We start from the raw sequence: 23,467 nt of genomic DNA, 5'->3' as shown, positions 1-23,467 counted from the left end.
TCCGCGGAGTCTACTCTCTGCACCTCTACATCATAGTCGCGTATGAAATGGAAGCGCCGCTCTATGTGCTTGGATTTCTGATGAGACCATGGCTCCATAGCTTGTGCTATGGTGCCAATGTTATCGCAGTAAAGTGTTATGGCATCTAATGACATTACACCTAACTCTGCAATTAACTTTTAATCAGAAGGTTTCCACTGCACCCTTAGATACGGCTTAACATTCAGCTTCTAAGGTAGAATCTATAATGATCGGTTGTTTGGAACTCTTCCAATTTACTGAACCATCATTGCACATATTCTGATGTAGACTTTCTATCATCAATATGTGTGCATCCTTCTACCTTCAACTCTGATCTTCTCCCAAAGACCAAGAACATGTCCTTAGTTCTTATCAAGTACTTAAGACTGTTCTTTCACAGCTATCCAGTGTTCTTTACCTAGATTCGACTGATATCTGCTTGTGACATTCACAGCAAGAGCTATATCAGGTCGTGTACATAGCATGGCATACATGAGGCTTCCTATTGCCGATGCATAAGGAATCTTGCTCATGCATTGAATTTCTTCAGATGTGTTGGGGCACATCTTCTTAGAGAGATGAATTCCATGCCTTAGGGGTAAGAGACCCCTCTTGGAGTTTTCCATGCTGAACCTCTTCAGCACCTCCTCTATGTACATCTTCTGTGAAAGGCCAAGCATCCTTTTAGATCTTTCTCTATAGACCTTTATTCCCAAAATATAGGATGCTTCCCCAAGGTCTTTCATGGAGAATTCTTTTGACAACCAGACCTTGACCGAGGTTAGCATGGGAATATCATTCCCAATCAGGAGAATGTCATCTACGTACAGTACGAGAAAAACGACAGCACTCGCACTAACCTTTTTATAAACACATGGTTCCTCTTCGTTTTTGATGAAATCAAACGTTTTGATTGCGTCATCAAAACGAGTGTTCCAACTCCGAGATGCTTGCTTTAGTCCATAGATGGTCCTTTGCAGCTTGCAGACCTTGTGATCTCCATCACTGGAAGTGAAACCCAAAGGCTGTTCCATATAGATATCTTCATCAAGATATCCATTCAGGAAAGCAGTTTTCACATCCATCTGCCAGATTTCATAATCATGAAATGCTGCAATGGCAAGCAATGTTCGGATGGATTTTAGCATGGCTACAGGTGAAAAGGTCTCCTGATAGTCAATGCCTTCGCGCTGACTATACCCTTTCGCCACAAGCCTTGCCTTATAGGTCTCTACCTCTCCATCCGAACCTATTTTCCTTTTGTAGATCCATTTGCATCCAATAGGTACAATACCTTCTGGTGGATCTACTAAGGTCCAGACTTGGTTGGAATGCATGGAGTCTAACTCTGACTTCATAGCTTCCAGCCATTTCTCGGAATCGATATCAGATATCGCCTCGTCGTAGGTTTTGGGATCCTGTATGTGATCCCTATCTCCCACTAGGAACATTTCCTCGGTATCCTCTTCTAGTATACCTAAGTATCTATCGGGAGGATGGGAGACCCTACTAGATCTACGAGGTGGTCGAGGGACATCGTGTACTGGCTCTGTATGAATGGGTTCAATAGGATCCATGACTCGTTGCTTTTCAGAGACTTTCTCTTCAAGCTCAATTTTCCTCCCACTGCCTCTATCAAGGATAAACTGATTTTCCAAGAAGATGGCATGACGGCTCACAAACACATTGTGATCCTCTGAGACGTAAAAATTGTATCCTAATGACTCTTTAGGATATCCTATAAAACGAGCACTTATGGTCCTAGCCTCTAACTTGTCCGCCTGTAGTCGTTTGACGTGGGCCGGACATCCCCAAATCTTGAGATGACCCAGACTTGCTTTCTTACCATGCCATATCTCATACGGTGTGGTAGGAACGGATTTAGAGGGAACTCTATTCAATAAATAAATCGCTGTGAGTAAGGCATCTCCCCAAAGAAACATAGGTAAATCAGTAAAGCTCATCATGGACCTGACCATATCCAATAGGGTCCGATTTCTCCTCTCTGACACCCCGTTGAGTTGAGGTGTACCCGGAGGTGTCCATTGTGAGACTATGCCGTTTTCTTTGAGATAGTCCCGGAATTCCCCACTAAGGTATTCTCCTCCCCGATCTGATCGAAGAGCCTTAAGAGGTTTTCCAGTTTGTTTTTCTACTTCATTCTTGAACTCTTTGAACTTTTCAAAAGATTCAGACTTGTGTCTCATAAGATACACATACCCATACCGTGAATAATCATCGGTAAAGGTAATGAAGTAAGAATAACGTTCCCTGGCAAGCACATCGAATGGGCCACATACATCTGTATGTACTAGGGTAAGTATTTCGGTGGTCCTCTCCCCATGTCCTACAAAGGGCAGTCTAGCCATCTTTCCTTGAAGACAGGACTCGCAAACTGGATATGACTCGGAAGTCAATGGGCCTAAGAGCCCATCTTTATCCATTTTGTTCATTCTGTCCTCTCCAATATGGCCAAGCCTGAGGTGCCACAAATATCTTTGGTTTATCTCATCCCTGGATCTTTTGGATCCTTTGGCACTCACTTCTTGCTCGATAACATTCACAGATACATCCATATGTAAATGATAGAGACTGTCAATCATAAAACCACGTGCTACTATTTTATTTCTTAAATAAATAGAACAGCAGTCTTTGTCAAATGTAAAAACATGACCTTCCTGTGCTAGACATGAAACAGAAATCAAATTTCTGCTAGCAACAGGTACATAATAGCAGTCTCTAAGTATTAAACTAAATCCAGACGGTAGTCGCAGATGGTAGGTGCCCACAGCCACAGCAGCAACTTTTGCCCCGTTGCCAACCCGAAGGGTTACTGCACCTTCCGCCAGCCTTCTACTTTCCTTTAGACCCTGCATGGTAGTGCACAAATGAGCACTAGAACCAGAATCTATAACCCAACTAGAAGTAGAAGAAACCGTTAGATTAGTTTCAGTAATGAGCAAGTCTATACCTTCTGAAGGTGTGTCACCTTTCTTGTTCTTCAGGCTCTCGAGGTATGAAGGACAATTTCTCTTCCAGTGGCCTTCGACATTGCAGTGGAAACATTTTCCTTTGTCGTTAGCCTTTTTCTTTTGAACTTCCTTCTTTGGCTTCTTGTCATTCTTCTGCTTCTTTGCAGGCTTCTTTTTCTTCCAAGTAGACTTTCTCTTGGAACCAGAAGTCAACTCAGCAGCAAGGACATTGCCCCTTGAACCTTTCAAGGCTCCCTCAGCAGTTACCAACATGTTGATTAGTTCAGTCTTAGTGCATTCAATCTTATTCATGTGGTAGTTTACTATAAACTGACCAAATGAATCAGGAAGTGACTGTAGGATCAAATCCACTTGCAATTCCTTGTGCATGTCCATACCGAGCTTCTCAAGCTCCTCTAGGTCCTTGATCATGGTCAGACCGTGATCATGGACAGACTGCCCCTCGCGCATCTTCGCTTTGAAAAGCCTCTTGGACACTTCAAAACGAGCTGTGCGACTTTGCTCACCATACAACTCTTGCAGGTGTGCCAGTATGTCCCTAGCAGTCTTTATATTTTCATGCTGGCATTGGAGTTCATTAGACATAGATGCCATCATATAGCATTTTACTCTAATGTCATCGTCCAACCACTTTTTATGCATCTCACGCTGAACATCAGTGGGACGTGCTGGTAATGTGGGGATATCTGAATCGAGTATATAACCTATCTTCTCACAGTCCAAAACTATTTTGAGATTTCTAAGCCAGTCCTTGTAATTGGTTCCGGTCAGTCGGTTGGTCTCAAGAATACGGGTCAAAGGGTTTGAAGCCGACATTGTATCTGCAGAGAGTAAAGATTCTAGTTAGACTTTTGTACTTGATCCTAATCTGTCCTAAGGTCTTTTAGAACAAATTGTGACTCCCACTATTTTCTCGAATTCCTCACACTCCCCTGGTAGGAAAACGGAAATCCCACACGACTAGGGTTTCTAATGGGTACTGCGGTCCCACCAATTTACATGCCACCTCACCTAACAGTTATTGGTGACACATAGATGGATGAGTGTACAACTCTTGTACAATGCTTCTCAAGCATGTTGCAGTGTAACTTGGTCTCTAAGCCATGAAGACCTCACCTAACAGTTATTGGTCCCATTTCTTAGTTAAGTCAGACCCACCGTATAACCGTAGGAATAAAGTCGTCATTGGGTCCTCACCTAACAGTTATTGGTGCCCAACCCCACCTTTACCCTACAACATCTCATGTCTATAGAGAGGTCCAGCCCCCCAATGCAACTTGACCACTGTATCCAGCCGAGACAAGTCAACATCAGAAAGGCCTTAGCAGCTCTACTACAGTGGAAGACCTATTGACTTAATATTGGTTAATCAGGTCTTAGTGTTTGCAACTTGAGCCTTTCATAAGAGGTAATCGAACAATTGGCCAGGTAAGCAGGTGGGAGGCTCCCCTTACTCAGAGAGTAAGGTCCTAATTAAGTAACCACCTTTCATGCTTTCCTAGACACCAATTAGATCAATTAATCTAATATGACTTGCTTATGTCGGTTCACTCTCGACTTGATTGAGGAGGTTTTGATTTAGGTCTCAATTGGGTTTGCTACATCACATGTAGACCTATCTACCCGACTCTCATTCACATCACATGCAAACGGCGCATTGCAGGCAGTTATAATCGCGGCAATAATTAAAGCTAAACTTTAACTAGGTGATGATCATGGATTCTAATTAGGTCGTATTACAAGCACATGCACATCAATTGATCAAGTGGTCTTCAACTCTTGAATTGGTTCCAAGCCTCCTTGATTCGATCCTTGATCAACCCTTGATCCCATCGCCATCAACCGCTTGGATCACCTTTCATCTCATGCCTTTGCTTCAACTTGATCGTTGATGTACATCACATCACAGAAATACAACCAGATGTAAAATAAAAATAAAAATAATTTACATCTCCTTTTAGGAGGCACGCAGGCCTCTCAAAACATCAAATAAGATGCATGCAAGCATCTGAAAAATTACATGACATCGCAGATCACATCGCAGGTCATTACATTTGATACCAAAAGGGGTTGAATCCTATGATCATCACCGTATGCTACAATTATAATTTTCAGATCTGAAACTTAACTGATTATATCATGACATAGGTCGCTGATCATGCTAATCATGATTCTAAACTTTGTAATCCCATTAACAATGCAATTAGAATCATCTTTTTATCACATAAAAATCAGCATGTAAAAATCAGCACCCCTGAAAAATCTGCATGCAGAATTTTTCAGCATGCATGATCATTTAATTTTCAGATCTAATATGCCTTTAGATATTTAATTCTTACCTTAATCTACGAAGCCTAGGCTCTGATACCACTGTTGGGAACCCGCCCATGCCGCTGATATTTCAAAAATTTTTCAGATGGCAGCGGAATCGGCATGCGCGAGTTCGACGTTCATCACATGAACGTTGTTTCGAGACCTTTCGTAATTAGGTAAGAATTAAACCTTTTAAAACTAATAGGAAGATCAAATCTTCACCTTGCGCGGGTAGATGATCACCGCAAATCTGAATTCGTGGTTTTTGGAAGAGGGTTCGCTTGAAGCCGTTCAAACGTCCGGCCTCTACGGGTATCCACACGAAGTAGAGATCCGATCAACGTTTCCTTGTCTCCCCGGGGTGCTAGCTCCCTTGCAGAGACTTCCTTTGATGGTTGATCTCCTCTCTTTCTTTCAACTCTTGAAAGTGCTTGAGAGGAGGAAGAAGAAGGAGGGATGATGAAGAAGAACAAGAACCCTTTGCAGCCTTCTCTTCCTTGCTTGCGTTGGAGCCCAAACAAGAGAAGAAGGATGAGCCGGCAATCCCTTTCTCTCTTCTTGCTGATGGCGGCTGAAAACCCAAGGGGAGGATGAAGGGCGTACGACACAAGGGAGAGGAAATCCCAATACCCTAGGTGCTGCCCCTTGAGCCCCTTTAAATAGATTGTGGAGCTCCTAACTTTTAGGAGCTCCATACTATTTTCCAAGAGGGGCGCCGGCCCCTCTTACCTTGCCGCACCAAAGAAGAGAAGAAGGAGGGGGCATACGGCCCTCCTCTTGGTTTGCCCTAATCCTCATCTAATGAGGATTGGGAGGCCCTAATCCGGTTTAGTCCTAATTCGATTAGGCTTAGCCAAATTTGGTTCAATGCATACTAGTCCTAATCCAATTAGGACTTGAATGAACCATGACTCAATTGAACTCTTCAATCCTAATCCAATTAGGAGTCATGTTGATTCATTAGATTATTAATTAATTTAGACTTAAGGAATCCTAATCCAATTAGGATTTATTTAATTTTAGTCCTAATCCAATTAGGACTCTATTTGAATCCGAAGTCCTAATCCAATTAGGATTTCTAGGAATCCTACTCCAAGTAGGAATCCAATTTTAATTCAAAACTCCTAATCTCATTAGGATTGAGGAATCCTATTCCAAGTAGGAATCCCAGTCCTAATCCAATTAGAACTCTAGGTATCCTACCCGAAGTAGGATTCTTGTTTCAAGTCCAATTAATTAATTCCTTTTTTCCTTCTTCAACTTTTTATCAATCAAATTGATTTCTTGTGATTCCTAATCACGATTTCAACCATCGGATCGGTCAATACTTCTAGTGTGTGTGACCCCATAGGTTCTATTCTGCCTGGTAGTGAGATATATTGTGATCTCTATCACTATATCATTGAAAACTCCTTTCAATGGGTTGGAACGATTCCAACTCAACTCATTAGGGTTTATCGATCATCAAGATAATCCCTATGAGTCCCACCATCCACCAGTGACACCTAGCAGCATGTAGTGGCTACCCAGCAGAATGGAATGATGAACCTCTAGGTGCAGTTAACGTGTGATACAGTCCTACTATCGTGGATCCCTACAGGACGGAGGTCATGGACAACTCGTCAAACCCCATCGTCTGTCATATGTCAAGATTTATTCGACTTGAGTTCGATAGTGGAAAACTCTTTCTCCACTTTACTGCCCTGGCCAAGGTCTTAGAACTCAGTCTAACAAATCACATAGGATCACTCCTCTTCTATCAAGGTCGATAGATTCCTTGTAGGTGCATACCCTACTCCTACAGTGAACCTACTGCAGCCAATCTACACTGCATGGACCCATATGGCTAGAGACCATGTATGTGTGCAGTCAAACTACAATAACCTCACTGTGAGTAGCCGAAGCACCGCAGGTCAAAGGACCAGTCACACTACTGCAACATCAAGTAAGTCACTGACGAGTGGATAGACATCCAAGTGACTTCTTGTCTTGGTCACGCTCAGTACCCTTGTTCTCTAACAAGCACCTGCACTATCACTTCAGTGTCCCTACACTGTGGACTCAAGTCTCGTCCATCCAGAAGGAAAGTGATCTGTGCACTGATCAGATCGATCACCGTCCTCGTGATGATCCATTGATCAGGAGCATTTAGAAATTAATCACCAATGATACATGGCTCAAATTCTCAACTCTTGAGAATATGTATCATCATCTTATTAATTTCTTGGACGATTCATAGACACATAAACAATATGAATGAAAAAGATGCCTTTTATTTATTCAATAATAAATAGTCAAGTACAAAATTATGTCCCTAGAATCAACAATGTGTCAGCCAAATTGGCTTCTAGGGCATACATCTAACACTAGGGCTCTCATGAGTCCTATATATAGTCTCAAGACCTTCAGATGATCATAGCCGTCGAAACGCCACCAAAAAACACCAAAGGAAAATCGTCCGTACGATTTTCCGTGAGCCCGAGTCGACTCGGCTGTGGTTCGAGTCGACTCTGGCACGTCTGGACAAAACTGGCACGATCTCGGATCGACTCGACTGTAGCTCGAGTCGACTCGACGATGCTTCGAGTCGACTCGACTGTAGCTCGAGTCGACTCTTGTGGAGTGATTGATTAAAACCCCATTTGATTTTGATGAGCTCAAAGCATTTGAGTATATCTTGTGATTACTAATGAATTCAATTGAGTGTTTCAGTGAAAATCCTGTCCAAGTGTATCTAGATTTGGTTCATAGTATTTTGGATAAGTTAAGAAGTCTGCTGAACCAAAGTCTGAGACTCGAGTCGACTCCCGAGTATCACGAGTCGACTCCAAGCGTATCAAGTTCACTGGCACGAGCTCGAGTCGACTCCAGATCAGTACGAGTCGACTCCGACTGAGAACAAACAGAAGGACAGAAAGCTTCATCTCAGAACCTGTCAACGAGTCGACTCCTGAAGTGCGCGAGTCGACTCCAATGTTCACCGAGTCGACTCCAAGAAAGTAAGAGTCGATTCCAAGCAGTCACAGGCAGAAAAGTCAGAGAACGATTTTCGGACTCTGAGATTCGAGTCGACTCCCGCAATACGCGAGTCGACTCCGAGACTGAGCGACCATCGACAGATAGAAAACCATGTTACTGCCTCTGAGATTCGAGTCGACTCACAGACAGCTCGAGTCGACTCCGAGACAAGCTTCACGTCAAAAGGCAGAAGACCAACTTTTGGAAACTGAGAGCCGAGTCGACTCCAAGGAAGTTCGAGTCGACTCCAAGACTGGATGAGCCAAAAGACAGAGAAACGGGAGTTCGGGCTCTGAGATTCGAGTCGACTCCCAGGACAGTCGAGTCGACTCGAGTGGACAAAATTCAAAATTGGATCCACGGACTTCAGTGGATGAGCCGACTCCAAAATTGCCAGGTCAGCTCCAGAAGTTGGCGAGTCGACTCCAGGTCAAGACGAGTCGACTCCCAGTCAAGACGGCAACTTTAATTCAAATTTGGAACAGTTGCCGAGTCGACTCCGGAAAAGCGTGAGTCGACTCCTACTACAGCCGAGTCGACTCCTGATCGCGCGAGTCGACTCCAACCCACCAACGGTCATATTGTCAGGCTGCGCAGAGTGTGCAGAACGGCCAGAAAAAGCAGAGTAACGGCTAGTTTCCGTAGGGGTTGGCTTAAATAGCCACAGAGGACTGTAGCAAGGCAGAGAACAGATATTCCACTCCAAGCATTCAAGTTTTCAAGCTCTCCAAGTGCTCTTAAACGAAAAAGGGAAGATCTGCATTTACTGCTCCAACAACTTCTTCCCAACAATCAAAGCTTCCTCCTCCTGCATTCAAGTCGACCACTCTTTCAAGAGGAGACCGGAGTTCCAGAAGCCATACCTCTTCACCAGCTTAAAAGCGTTTGAGGGCTTCTAACTCCTTTACGATTATATTGTTTTAAATCTGCTTTTTGAGAAGCTATTTTCTGTTTTCTTCTATCTCTTGTATTTACTTGATTCAATCGGGGGATTGAATCAAGGAGTTTAAGGTTGGTTGGTGAGCCAAGTTAAAACCAACGTGTGTAAGGGTTTGATTGTGAGCCCGGGAAAACAATCGGGGTTGGTTCTAGTCGGTGAGCCTGGGAAAACCGACCGAGTTCGTTGTGAGCTCGTAAAACAACAAGTTTGGTTGTGAGCTTGCAAAACAACCGGCTGTAATCCAAGGGGGTTATAGTGAAATTCCCAAGTGAGACTTGGGGAGTGGACGTAGGAGCAAGGGTTAGCTCCGAACCACTATAAAACTTTGTGTTTGTAGTGCATTGTCTCTCATCTTCTTCCCCGCACATTACTCACAGCACTAGGCTTTAATTAAATAACTTGCTATAGTTTTTAATTAATCATCCACAAAGATTTAATTAGCCAAATTATTTTAAAAACCCAATTCACCCCCCCCCTCTTGGGTTGTCTATCTGGGCAACAAGTGGTATCAGAGCCAAAAACTCTTCCACTCAAGAGTTAAAAGATCAAAATGACAACCCCATTTGGATCTTCTCACATTGAGGATCAGTCCACCCAAAGACCCCCTTTCTTCAATGGATCTGACTACTCATACTGGAAGGCTAGGATGAGAATATTCATCCAAGCCCAAGACTATGAGATGTGGTCCATTGTAGTAAATGGGCCATACATCCCATCCATTTACGTAGATGGTGTTAAGGTACCTAAACTAGAAATGGACTGGGATGAACATGACATGAGGAAGGCACAATTAAACTCTAAAGCAATGAATGTCTTCTATTGTGCCTTAGACCGTAATGAATTCAATAGGATTTCAACTTGTAATTCAGCAAAAGAAATTTGGGACAGACTTGAAGTGACCCATGAGGGCACGAATCAAGTCAAGGAATCCAAAATAAACATCTTGGTTCATAAATATGAACTATTTAAAATGGATTCAAATGAAACAATCACATCCATGTTCACTAGGTTTACTGATATTGTCAATGGTCTAAAAAGCCTTGGCAAGAACTATACTAACAGTGAGCTTGTCAGGAAAATCCTTCGGTGTCTACCGAGGTCGTGGGAAGCTAAGGTGACAGCAATCCAAGAAGCCAAGGACTTGAACAAGCTACCACTTGAGGAGCTTCTTGGATCCCTCATGACGTACGAGCTCACCATGAAACAACACAACGAGGAAGAGTCCTCCCATAAGAAAAAGGTAATAGCCCTTAAATCTACTTCTTCTAACAAGGACTTGTCTTGCAGCAGCAGCAGTGAAGAAGAAGAAGATGAGGAAGATGGTGGTGAGGCTCTTCTTGTGCGCAAGTTCAAGAAATTCATCAACCACAAGAAGTCCTATCATCAAAGGAGAGGCCCCTCAAATTCCTACCGCAAAGACAAAGGTAAGGAAAGGGAAAATGAGGGGATTGGTTGTTACAAGTGCAAGAAGCCGGGTCACATAAGAGCGGAGTGCCCCTTACTGAAGAAGGGGAGTAAGTACAAGAAGAAAAAGGCACTTGTCACTACCCTATCGGACTCCGACTCATCATCCTCCTCATCAGATGATGAACAAGAAGAGAAGGCCAATTTCTGTTTCATGGCCAACGAAAACGAGGTAACTTCCGACACGCATCCTGATTTTTCTTTTGATGAACTTTATGATGCATTTAATGAATTAATGGTAGAATATAAGGCTATAAATCTTAAGAATAAAGAACTAAAAATAACTAATCAATCATACCTACATAAATACGATAAATTAGTTAAGGATAAGGATTTAATCACCAAAGAAAATATAGAACTTAAAACAAGCAACCAACTTTTAACTCAAAAGACCAACACCTTAACTAAAGAAAATGAAAAACTAACTAAGGAATTTTCAGAACTTAAAAAATATAAACAAACCTTAGATAAGGATCTTACTAAAGAACTTAATGATCTAAAAGCCGAAAATCAGACACTAACTAAAGAACTTAACAAATACAAACCCTTAGTTGAAAGATTTACCTATAGTTCTGAAAAATTAAACATGATACTAAATAGTCAACGTGCAGTGTTTAATAAAGCCGGTTTAGGATATAAACCAAGGAATAAGCAAAAACTTCTTAGTAACTTCTTTGTTAAAGCTGGGGAAACAAAAACTAAGAAAATAACCTGCTTTTGTTGTGGTACAGTAGGCCATAAAGCAAATGTATGTAATTTTAGGAAAAGTAAAACTAAAAGAAAAATTAAAAGGGTATGGGTTCCAAAAGGAACCAACTTGACTAACCATGAAGGACCCAAGAAAACTTGGGTACCTAAGATGACATGATTTGCTTGTGTAGGAGTGTCTTGCAGCCAAGGTCAACAAAAATTGCTGGTATTTGGATAGTGGCTGCTCAAGGCACATGACGGGTGATAAAGACCAATTTTTCACCCTTGAAGCTAAGAAGGGAGGTGCTGTGACGTTTGGAGACAACAACCAAGGTCACATCATTGGTATTGGTAAAGTTCAAATCACCCCTTCTACTTTTATAGATAATGTTAGATATGTTGATGGTCTTAAGCATAACTTGTTAAGCATCAGTCAATTATGTGATAAAGGATATGATGTTATGTTTAAACCATCACTATGTATTATAACAAATCCTAATGATAATAGCTTAGTTTTTAAAGGGATTAGACGTGGAAATGTATATGTTGTAGACCTAGAAGATCTTGCAAAACATAACCAATGTCTAGTTGTAAATGAAACTAAAGATAATGATGCTAGTTGGTTATGGCACCGTAAGTTAGGTCATGCAAGCATGGACACAATGACTAAATTAGTTAAAAGAGACTCCGTGATAGGTTTGCCAAAATTAAAATTTGAAAAGAACAAAATATGTGAAGCATGTCAATTTGGCAAACAATCTAGGAACTCTTTTAAATCCATAAAATGTGTCTCTACCTCTAGGCCTCTAGAATTATTACACATGGACCTATTTGGTCCAACTAGAACAACAAGCCTAGGTGGAAATAAATATGGTCTAGTCATAGTAGATGATTACTCTAGGTACACATGGGTCATGTTTCTAGCACATAAGGACCAAGCATTTTCAATGTTTAAAAAGTTCCATAAGGAAGTAACAAATGCTAGAGAGTCTTCAGTCATAGCCATTAGAAGTGACCATAGTACCGAATTCGAAAATCAATTATTTGATGAATTTTGTAGTAAAAAGGGGATAACCCATAATTTTTCTGCACCTAGGACACCACAACAAAATGGAGTTGTGGAAAGGAAGAATAGAACTCTAGAGGAAATGGTTAGAACGATGTTATGTGAAAGTAACCTCCCTAAGTACTTTTGGGGAGAAGCCATTAATACTTCTTGCCATATATTAAATAGAGTTTTATTAAGACCCATTATAAAGAAAACACCTTATGAACTGTGGAAAAATAGAAAACCAAAAGTTAACTATTTTCATGTTTTTGGATGTAGGTGTTTTGTACATAATAATGGAAAAGATAATCTAGGGAAATTTGATCCTAAATCTGATGAAGGAATATTCCTAGGTTATTCTACAACTAGTAAAGCCTATAGAATCTTTAATAAAAGAACCCTAGTTATAGAAGAATCTATACATGTTGTTTTTGATGACTCTAGTGACATCTCATCTAGTAAGAAGGTTAATTTTGATGATGATATTGAAATACTTGAAGAAAAGATAGATGAGATGGGATTACAAGATGATAATCAAAAGTTGATTGAAGGAGAATCGTCAAACCAAGAGCCTATAGTGGATCATGGGCTAGCTAAAGCTTGGAGGTATGCTCACGGGCATCCTAAGGAACTAATTCTAGATGATCCATCACAACCGGTTAGGACTAGAGCATCCCTTAGGAATTTGAATAATCATCTAGCTTTTGTTTCACACTTTGAGCCCAAACATATAGAAGAAGCCGAAAATGATGTAAATTGGATAAATGCAATGCAAGAAGAACTAAATCAATTTACTAGAAACAAGGTTTGGGATCTAGTGGAGAGACCTTCTGAATATCCAATTATAGGTACTAAATGGATATATAAAAATAAGCTAGATGAAAATGGAATTGTTATAAGGAATAAGGCTAGACTAGTAGCAAAGGGTTATAATCAAGAAGAAGGCATAGATTTTGATGAAACCTTTGCTCCCGTAGCTAGACTTGAGGCAATTAGACTTCTATTAGCATATGCATGCTCTAAGGACTTCAAACTATATCAAATGGATGTAAAGAGTGCTTTTCTAAATGGGTTTATTAATGAGGAGGTGTATGTAGAACAACCTCCTAGTTTTGAAAATCATCAATACCCTAATCATGTGTATAAACTGAACAAAGCACTTTATGGACTAAAACAAGCACCTAGAGCATGGTATGAGAGACTTAGTAAATTCCTATTAGAACATGAATTCTCTAGGGGAAATGTAGATACAACATTATTTCTGAAAAAGAAAAATAAGGATATGTTATTAGTACAGATTTATGTTGATGATATCATTTTCGGTGCTACTAACAATCGCCTCTGCGAGAAATTTGCTGATTTGATGCAGAGTGAGTTTGAGATGAGCATGATGGGAGAGCTGAACTACTTCCTCGGGCTTCAAATCAAACAATCTGAAGGAGGCATCTTCATCAATCAAGCAAAATATATCAAGGAGATGCTCAAGAAGTTTGATATGGAGGGAAACAAGTCAATCAGCACCCCCATGAGCTCATCATGTAAGTTAGACCAAGATGAATCAGGTAAATCTGTAAATCAAAAACTTTATAGAGGTATGATAGGTTCTTTACTGTATCTTACTGCAAGTAGGCCTGATATTATGTTTAGTGTGTGCATGTGTGCTAGATATCAGGCTAATCCTAAAGAATCACATCTAGCTGCAGTTAAGAGAATCTTTAAATACTTAATTGGAACTAAGAACATAGGGCTGTGGTACTCTAAAGAATCTAGCCTAAACTTAATAGGGTACACAGATTCAGACTTCGCTGGATGTAAGCTTGATAGAAAAAGTACCAGCGGGTCCTGTCAATTTCTAGGAGAAAACCTAATCTCATGGTTTAGCAAGAAACAAAACTCGGTTGCATTATCCACTGCAGAAGCTGAATATGTTGCAGCCGGGAGTTGTTGTGCTCAAATCTTATGGATTAAACAACAATTAGAAGATTATGGCATTAAACAAGATAAAATCCCTATTAATTGTGATAACACAAGTGCCATAAATCTCACTAAAAATCTAATTCAACACTCAAGAACTAAACACATTGAGATAAGACATCACTTCATAAGAGATCATGTATTGAATGGTGATGTGTCACTCCAATTTGTGTGTACTGATAATCAATTAGCAGACATTTTTACAAAACCCCTAAGTGAAGAGAGGTTTAGTGTGCTTAGAAGGGGATTAGGAGTGATTGATCCATCCTAGTGGGGTTTTTCACTAGATTAATTGATTTTGATGATTAGAATGAGGTTAAAATAGAATTTCTATGCAGTGATCATCAAATCAGTCCTTAATTAGGTGATTTTCCCTCATTTGGCACGATTATGGCATGGTTTTTAGGTGCGTGCCAAGGTTAGAGACGACTCGAGTAAGTTTCAGAGCCGGCTCCTAAGGGGGAGTCGACTCGCGCATTTGCGGGAGTCGACTCGCAAAGTTGGCAGCTGAGGGGGAGTCGACTCGCACACTGTCGGGAGTCGACTCGCGCATATTCTGGAGTCGACTCGAGGTCGAGTCGACTCGCGACTCAGGGGAGTCGACTCGCAGTCGGGATCCGACTTTTTAACCCTAGGTTTGTCGTTTCGCAAACACTTTTCCTCAAGCTGCCACTGTTCACAAAGCCCTAGAGCCGACTCCTAGGTCATCCCCGATCGTCTCCAAGCCCTTTTCCCATCGATTTTTCGCCGGACATTGAGTTTCCCGTCCGTTCCTAGGTCATTTCCGGTCCGTCCCGAGCTTCCTCTGTCGGTCCTTCACCGTCCTCTAGGTATTTTTCTTCCCGTTTAGGTCAAGATGCCTCGTAAGACCGTCGTTAGGAAGAGGTCCCGTCCCGAGGCCGGTCCCGAGCGGCGCTCCAAGGCGCGGCACGATCCCGTGAGGCAACCACCTCCGGATCGTTCCCCGCCTAGGGTGGTTCTCGTTAGGCCATTGGCCGGGAAGGCCGTCACCTCCGGGAGGTTTGTCGATTTCGACTATCTCTCCCGGGAGGGGTTTACCATAGGCGATAGGCTTAGAGCCCAGGACCTAGAGTACTTCCTCACCTTGGACCTTCCCACCTATCCTGGCCTAGTTCAAGAGTTTTACAGTACCGTCCATCGGGGAGATGGAGGTATCGAGGGCACGGTAGTAGGTGTCCCGTTGCGTGTCACAGAGGACCTCATTGCCCATATCCTTCACCTTCCATTAGTAGGGGTGGCTCCCGCACACCCTGAGGATAGAGTTGCGGCCCTTACAGTCGTCTTAGGGCATCCACCTCAGTCCCCCCTAGATGAGGTATCTGCTAGCTCACTTCCTATTGAAGTGAGAATCCTTTTGAGCATTCTGTCCAGGTCCATCTTCCCTAAGACAGGGAGAGTTGATTTTGTGAATGAGAGGGACTTAGCTATTATGTCTTATATCCTTCAGGACACCCCGATCAACTTCCCAAAGCTCATTTATAGGTATATGTGTGAGCCCCTAGATAGACCTAGGCTCTCACTCCCATACGGGATGTTATTCACTCTTCTTTTTAGGCAGTACGAGATTCCCATTCCTGAGAGGGAACCCTCTCGTGCCTTGCGATGGACTGATCGCTTATGTACGGGGACTATGCACAGGATGGGGTTTCGGAAGAGAGAAGGGATCTGGGTTAGGAAGTCCACTCTCACTGCTCAGACCACCAGACCATCACCCAGTCCTGAGCCAGATTCAGACTACCCAGACCTTCCAGACCATCCAGACCTCCCATCCACTCCTCCTGCTCCTACCACCTCTGCCGGACCTTCCTCCTCAGTTCCACCATCTATGGAGGTCCGTATTGATACAGAGCAGCTTCGGGAGCTGCGGCAGGAGATCGTCCGAGATCTGAGGGATGAGCTGCTTCGGGAGCTCCGAGGTGCGGTGCCTGCCCCCACTCCTGCACCCGTATCTTCTCAGTTGGTCCCTTCCTTGACAGCCGTGACTGACATGACGGCTCATGTACGGGAAGAGATCTACAATGTCCGGAGTTTGGTCCAGGCCCAGTTCCACAGCATGAGTGAGGTCACGAGCTCCACTCGACAGATGCGAGAGGAGATAGGTCGTGACATGCACACCACCACCGAGGGGGCCGAGCGCTTGGCGAATGTACTCATCGACAAGCTGGACGCACTTCAGACATCGGTGACTGGGCTTCAGGCGTCGGTGACAGAGCTCTCCACTACACATAGCAGAGCCACCACGTCTATTATCACGCAGCTCGGACATGTGACAGATGCAGTCACCCTCCTCATGGAGCAGAGCCGATTGAGAGGAGGAGCACCATCCTCGAGAGGAGGTGCCACATCCTCCAGAGGAGGAGATGCATCCTCGAGAGGGGGAGCTTCATCCTCCAGAGGAGGAGATGCATCCTTGAGAGGGGGAGCTTCATCCTCGAGGAGGACATAGATGTGTTTGAGTTTTGTTTTGTATTGTTTTACTTTACTTATTGTATGCTCAAATATACTTCAATTCATATCAATACAATGAGTAGACATCTTATCTTCAATTATGTGCCATTTGATGATTGGTTGTGCCATTGATTGTGGTTGATTACCTCCTTTTTGGTATGATGACAAAAAGGGAGAGAAATATGTATAAAATGTGTAAAAGGGGAGAAATATGAAAAAATATGTAAAAGAAATCAATGGAAATAAATAAAAAGATAAACTCTTAAAAACACACTCAAATTTGTTCTAAGTGGATTCGGTACCTCGAGGCTCATTATCTCTCTTTTGGGGCTCCTAATGGAGTAATCTCCAGAATCTATTCAAGGAATATTCGGAGATTAGCTGAATCCTACTCAAGAACAAATTGACAGATTTTCCCTCTAAAAACAAAAAATTCAGTTCAAAAACTTCAAAGCATTAAAAGGAAATTCAGAGAATCAAAACATAGTTGAATGCATATGTTGAGGGGGAGAATCTGAATTTTAATCAAGCTAAATCATTAATGACATATAAGCCAAACAATTGATTGCATACTATGAAGGCTTATATAATTCCAAATGAAAGGGGGAGCTTTAACTCCGAAATTTGCTGTTTCACTCCTTTCAAACTTGGATAAATTAAATTATCAGACATTTGAATTCATTTATGGATTTTATTTCATTATTTATTGAGCAAGTCATTTTACATATACTCAAAGTTTTGTCATCATCAAAAAGGGAGAGATTGTGGAGTGATTGATTAAAACCCCATTTGATTTTGATGAGCTCAAAGCATTTGAGTATATCTTGTGATTACTAATGAATTCAATTGAGTGTTTCAGTGAAAATCCTGTCCAAGTGTATCTAGATTTGGTTCATAGTATTTTGGATAAGTTAAGAAGTCTGCTGAACCAAAGTCTGAGACTCGAGTCGACTCCCGAGTATCACGAGTCGACTCCAAGCGTATCAAGTTCACTGGCACGAGCTCGAGTCGACTCCAGATCAGTGCGAGTCGACTCCGACTGAGAACAAACAGAAGGACAGAAAGCTTCATCTCAGAACCTGTCAACGAGTCGACTCCTGAAGTGCGCGAGTCAACTCCAATGTTCACCGAGTCGACTCCAGGAAAGTAAGAGTCGACTCCAAGCAGTCACAGGCAGAAAAGTCAGAGAACGATTTTCGGACTCTGAGATTCGAGTCGACTCCCGCAATACGCAAGTCGACTCCGAGACTGAGCGACCATCGACAGACAGAAAACCATGTTACTGCCTCTGAGATTCGAGTCGACTCACAGACAGCTCGAGTCGACTCCGAGACAAGCTTCACGTCAAAAGGCAGAAGACCAACTTTCGGAAACTGAGAGCCGAGTCGACTCCAAGGAAGTTCGAGTCGACTCCAAGACTGGATGAGCCAAAAGACAGAGAAACGGGAGTTCGGGCTCTGAGATTCGAGTCGACTCCCAGGACAGTCGAGTCGACTCGAGTGGACAAAATTCAAAATTGGATCCACGGACTTCAGTGGATGAGCCGACTCCAAAATTGCCAGGTCAGCTCCAGAAGTTGGCGAGTCGACTCCAGGTCAAGACGAGTCGACTCCCAGTCAAGACGGCAACTTTAATTCAAATTTGGAACAGTTGCCGAGTCGACTCCGGAAAAGCGTGAGTCGACTCCTGCTACAGCCGAGTCGACTCCTGATCACGCGAGTCGACTCCAACCCACCAACGGTCATATTGTCAGGCTGCGCAGAGTGTGCAGAACGGCCAGAAAAAGCAGAGTAACGGCTAGTTTCCGTGGGAGTTGGCTTAAATAGCCACAGAGGACTGTAGCAAGGCAGAGAACAGATATTCCACTCCAAGCATTCAAGTTTTCAAGCTCTCCAAGTGCTCTTAAACGAAAAAGGGAAGATCTGCATTTACTGCTCCAACAACTTCTTCCCAACAATCAAAGCTTCCTCCTCCTGCATTCAAGTCGACCACTCTTTCAAGAGGAGACCAGAGTTCCAGAAGCCATACCTCTTCACCAGCTTAAAAGCGTTTGAGGGCTTCTAACTCCTTTACGATTATATTGTTTTAAATCTGCTTTTTGAGAAGCTATTTTCTGTTTTCTTCTATCTCTTGTATTTACTTGATTCAATCGGGGGATTGAATCAAGGGGTTTAAGGTTGGTTGGTGAGCCAAGTTAAAACCAACGTATGTAAGGGTTTGATTGTGAGCCCGGGAAAACAATCGGGGTTGGTTCTAGTCGGTGAGCCTGGAAAAACCGACCGAGTTCGTTGTGAGCTCGTAAAACAACAAGTTTAGTTGTGAGCTTGCAAAACAACCGACTGTAATCCAAGAGGGTTATAGTGAAATTCCCAAGTGAGACTTGGGGAGTGGACGTAGGAGCAAGGTTTAGCTCCGAACCACTATAAAACTTTGTGTTTGTAGTGCATTGTCTCTCATCTTCTTCCCCGTACATTACTCACAGCACTAGGCTTTAATTAAATAACTTGCTATAGTTTTTAATTAATCATCCACAAAGATTTAATTAGCCAAATTATTTTAAAAACCCAATTCACCCCCCCCTCTTGGGTTGTCTATCTGGGCAACAACTCTGACAGTCCAGACAGAAACATAGTTTTCTCGGTCTTCTGGCCTTTCTCCTCCCGGGTCGACTCGACTGTTCCCGAGTCGACTGGACTGTTCCTGAGTCGACTCGACTGTAGCTCGAGTCGACTCTGACAGTCCGCCAGACAGAACTATGCAGAATTGATTCTCCTTCAATTCTCTTCATCACCAATGGTCTCCACATACCCCAACAATCTCCCACTTGGAGACCTTGGGTATATCCTCTTGTTACTTGGCTTTCCTCTGTGCTCCCACTGAAACTGAATCATCCTAGTGAGATAGGTACGATGCCTCCTCAACGTCTTCAAGCATGAAGACCAGCAGAAGCTGAACAACTCCTCAGCTTCTCCACCGTGATGACCTTCGTCAACATATCTGCAGGATTCTGGCTTGTATGAATCTTCTCCAACTTGACGAGTCCCTGCTCGAGCAATGACCTTACAAAGTGGTACCGTATGTCAATATGCTTCGTCCTTGAATAGAAAGCTGAATTCTTTGCCAGATGAATTGCACTTTGACTATCTGAATATAACATGCAATCCTTCTGCTCCTTCCCAAACTCCTTCATCAAGCCCTGAAGCCATATTAGTTCCTTGCACGCCTCTGTGGCTGCCACATACTCCGCCTCCGTAGTCGACAATGCAACAACTGGTTGCAACCTGGAAATCCAACTGACGGCTCCACTGCCCAAGGTGAACAAGTACCCTGTCGTGCTCCTCCTGCCGTCCAAGTCTCCTGCCATGTCTGAGTCCACAAAGCCCTGTAACCGGATCTCAGAACCTCCATAGCACAATGACATGTGCTCCGTGCCTCTCAGATACCTCAGTATCCATTTGACCGCACGCCAATGCTCCCAGCCTGGGCAGCTCATAAAGCGACTCACAACTTCCACTGCTTGAGCAATGTCAGGTCTCGTACAGACCATAGCGTACATCAAGCTCCCCACCGCCGATGCATACGGGATTTTTGACATATTGAGCTCCTCCACCCGCGTCTTCGGACTTTGTCCTTTTGAAAGCTTTAAGTGGGCACCTAGTGGTGTGCCAACAGGTTTGGCACCCTCCATGCAGAATCTCTTGAGTACTCGGCTGATGTACTCCGCCTGAGATAGTCTGAGGATATGTTTAGACCTATCTCTGCTGATCCGCATCCCAAGGATCTGTTTCGCTGCTCCTAGATCCTTCATTGCAAATTTTCTTGACAGCTTCAGCTTCAATTTTGCAATCTCATGCATGCTAGCTCCTGCAACTAACATGTCATCAACATATAATAGCAAGATAATATAAGATGTACCGAAGTCCCGGAAGTAGCAACAGTGATCCTCCTGACATCTCCTGTATCCTATCTCAAGCATGTAACTATCGAACTTGAGATACCATTGCCTGGGTGCCTATTTCAAACCATAGAGGCTTTTCTTCAATTTGCAAACCAAGTCACCCGTGCCAGCTGCAATGTATCCCTCCGGCTGCTGCATATATATCTCCTCATCGAGATCTCCGTGAAGAAAAGCTGTCTTCACATCAAGCTGCTCTAAGTGAAGATTCTCTACTGCCACCATGCTCAGCACCGCCCGAATAGAACTCATCTTGACTACAGGAGAAAAGATCTCCGTGAAGTCGATACCTGCTCTCTGCTGAAATCCTTTTACAACCAGCCTGGCCTTGTACTGTTTCTTTCCATTCTGCTCTTCCTTCAGCCTGTAAACCCATTTGTTTGACAGTGCTTTCTTCCCCTTGGGCAGATCCACCAAATCCCACGTTTGATTCTGCTCCAATGACTCCATCTCATCATCCATGGCCAACTCCCACTCCTTCCTGGTATCAACCTCCAATGCCTCCGTGAAGCATTCAGGTTCGCCATTATCTGTGAGCAGCAAATAACTAAGAGTCCCATCATACCTTTGAGGAGGCTTCCCATGAGTACTACGAGTGGACCTTCTTAGTTGTGGAGAGGGTGCCAATACTTCAGGTTCTTGCTCTGACTGAGTCTTCTGACCAGAATTTGTAGACTCCTCTTCAGGATCCACAAAACACGGCTCAACAGGTTTTGTTTCTGATTCAGTGCTCTGCTGCATTTTCTCATTAAATACCACATCATTACTACGAATGATCTTCCTGTGTTCGGGATCCCAAAACCGATACCCAAACTGTTGACCTCCGTATCCAACGAAAATGCACTTCTTTGATTTGGCGTCTAGTTTGCTTCTTTGATTGGAATCAACATGGACATAACTGGTACAACCGAATACTCGTAAGTGCGCCAAATCAATCTTCTTCGCTGTCCATGCTTCCTCAGGAATTCCAAATTTAAGTTTCTTTGATGGCCCTCTGTTGATCAAGTAGGCAGCAGTGTTAACTGCTTCCGCCCAAAACTGCTGTGGCAATCCAGCATGTATCCTCATACTCCTGGCACGCTCATTAATTGTTCTGTTCATCCTTTCAGCAACTCCATTTTGTTGTGGTGTCCCTGGAACTGTCCTCTGCCTGACGATCCCAGCCTCTGCACAGTAGTCCTCAAACTCCCTGCTACAATACTCACCACCGTTGTCTGATCTCAGACATTTTAACCTCCTTCCTGTCTCGAGTTCTACCATTGCCTGCCATCTCCTGAAGACCCCAAATACCTCTGACTTGTGCTTCAAGAAGAACACCCAAAGCTTCCTGGTAGCATCATCAATAAAAGTAACATAGTACTGAGATCCACCAATAGAAGAAACCGGTGCAGGCCCCCACACGTCCGTGTGCACGAGATCTAGCTTTTCTTGCTTCCGAGGTTTACCTTCTTTGTTGAATGAAACACGCTTCTGCTTTCCAAGAATACAATCCTCACAGAAGTCCACCTCAACACTCCTAAGACCCTGCAGCTTTCCCAACTGGTGCATCACCTCCAGTCCCTGATAACTCATGTGCCCAAGTCTGCAATGCCATAACTTGGCGTCCACATCTGCTGCAGCAACTCTAATAGAGTTTTCCGTGCCGTTGGCGATATAAAGTGTCCCAACCTTTTTTCCACTGTTGGGAACCCGCCCATGCCGCTGATATTTCAAAACGAAAATCAGATGGCAGCGGAAAGGGGGGCATGTGCGGGATCAACGTTCATCGCATGAACGTTGTTTCGAGACCTTTCGTAATTAGGTAAGAATTAAAACTTTTAAAAACCATTAGGAAGATCAGATCTTCACCTTGCGCGGGTAGATGATCACCGCAAATCTGAATTCGTGGTTTTCGGAAGAGGGTTCGCTTGAAGCCGTTCAAACGTCCGGCCTCTACGGGTATCCACACGAAGTAGAGGACCGATCAAATCTTTCTTGTCTTCCCGGGGTGCTAGCTCCCTTGCAAAGACTTCTTTTGATGGCTGATCTCCTCTCTTTCAATCAACTCTTGATTGCACTTGAGAGGAGGAAGAAGAAGGATGAAGAAGATGAAGAAGATCAAAGCCCTTCGCAGCCTTCTTCTTTTCTCATGCATTGAAGCCAAGAGGAGGAAGAAGGGATGTCGCCAAGCTCTTCTTTCCCTTGCACCTTGCTTGCGGTTGAACCAAGGGAGGAGAGGGGAGGGTGGCGGCAGCAAGAGGAGGGCTTCAAGTGCATTAGGGCGCCGACCCCTAGTCCTCCTTTTAAAGGGAGTGGAGCTCCTAACAATTAGGAGCTCCATGACAACTTGCCAAAGAGGGGGCGCCGGCCCCCTCTCTTCATGTCGCCCTAGCCAAGTGGAGAGGGGCTGATGCCCCTCTTACTTGGTTAACCTAATCCTCTCTCATGGTTTAATCCTAGTCTAATTAGGATTAACCAAATTGGGTTCAATCTATGCTAGTCCTAATCCAATTAGGACTTGAATGAACCATGACTCAATTGAACTCTTCAATCCTAATCCACTTAGGAGTCATGTTGATTCATTAGATTAATAATTAATTTAG

The sequence above is a fragment of the Phoenix dactylifera genome, chromosome 1 (assembly GCF_051530095.1).
Source record: "Phoenix dactylifera cultivar Ajwa chromosome 1, Ajwa_hap1_PhDact_Kaust_v1.1, whole genome shotgun sequence".
Classification (NCBI taxonomy): domain Eukaryota; kingdom Viridiplantae; phylum Streptophyta; class Magnoliopsida; order Arecales; family Arecaceae; genus Phoenix; species Phoenix dactylifera.
The sequence above is the reverse complement of the archived record's forward strand: the minus strand, read 5'-3'. Positions refer to the sequence as shown.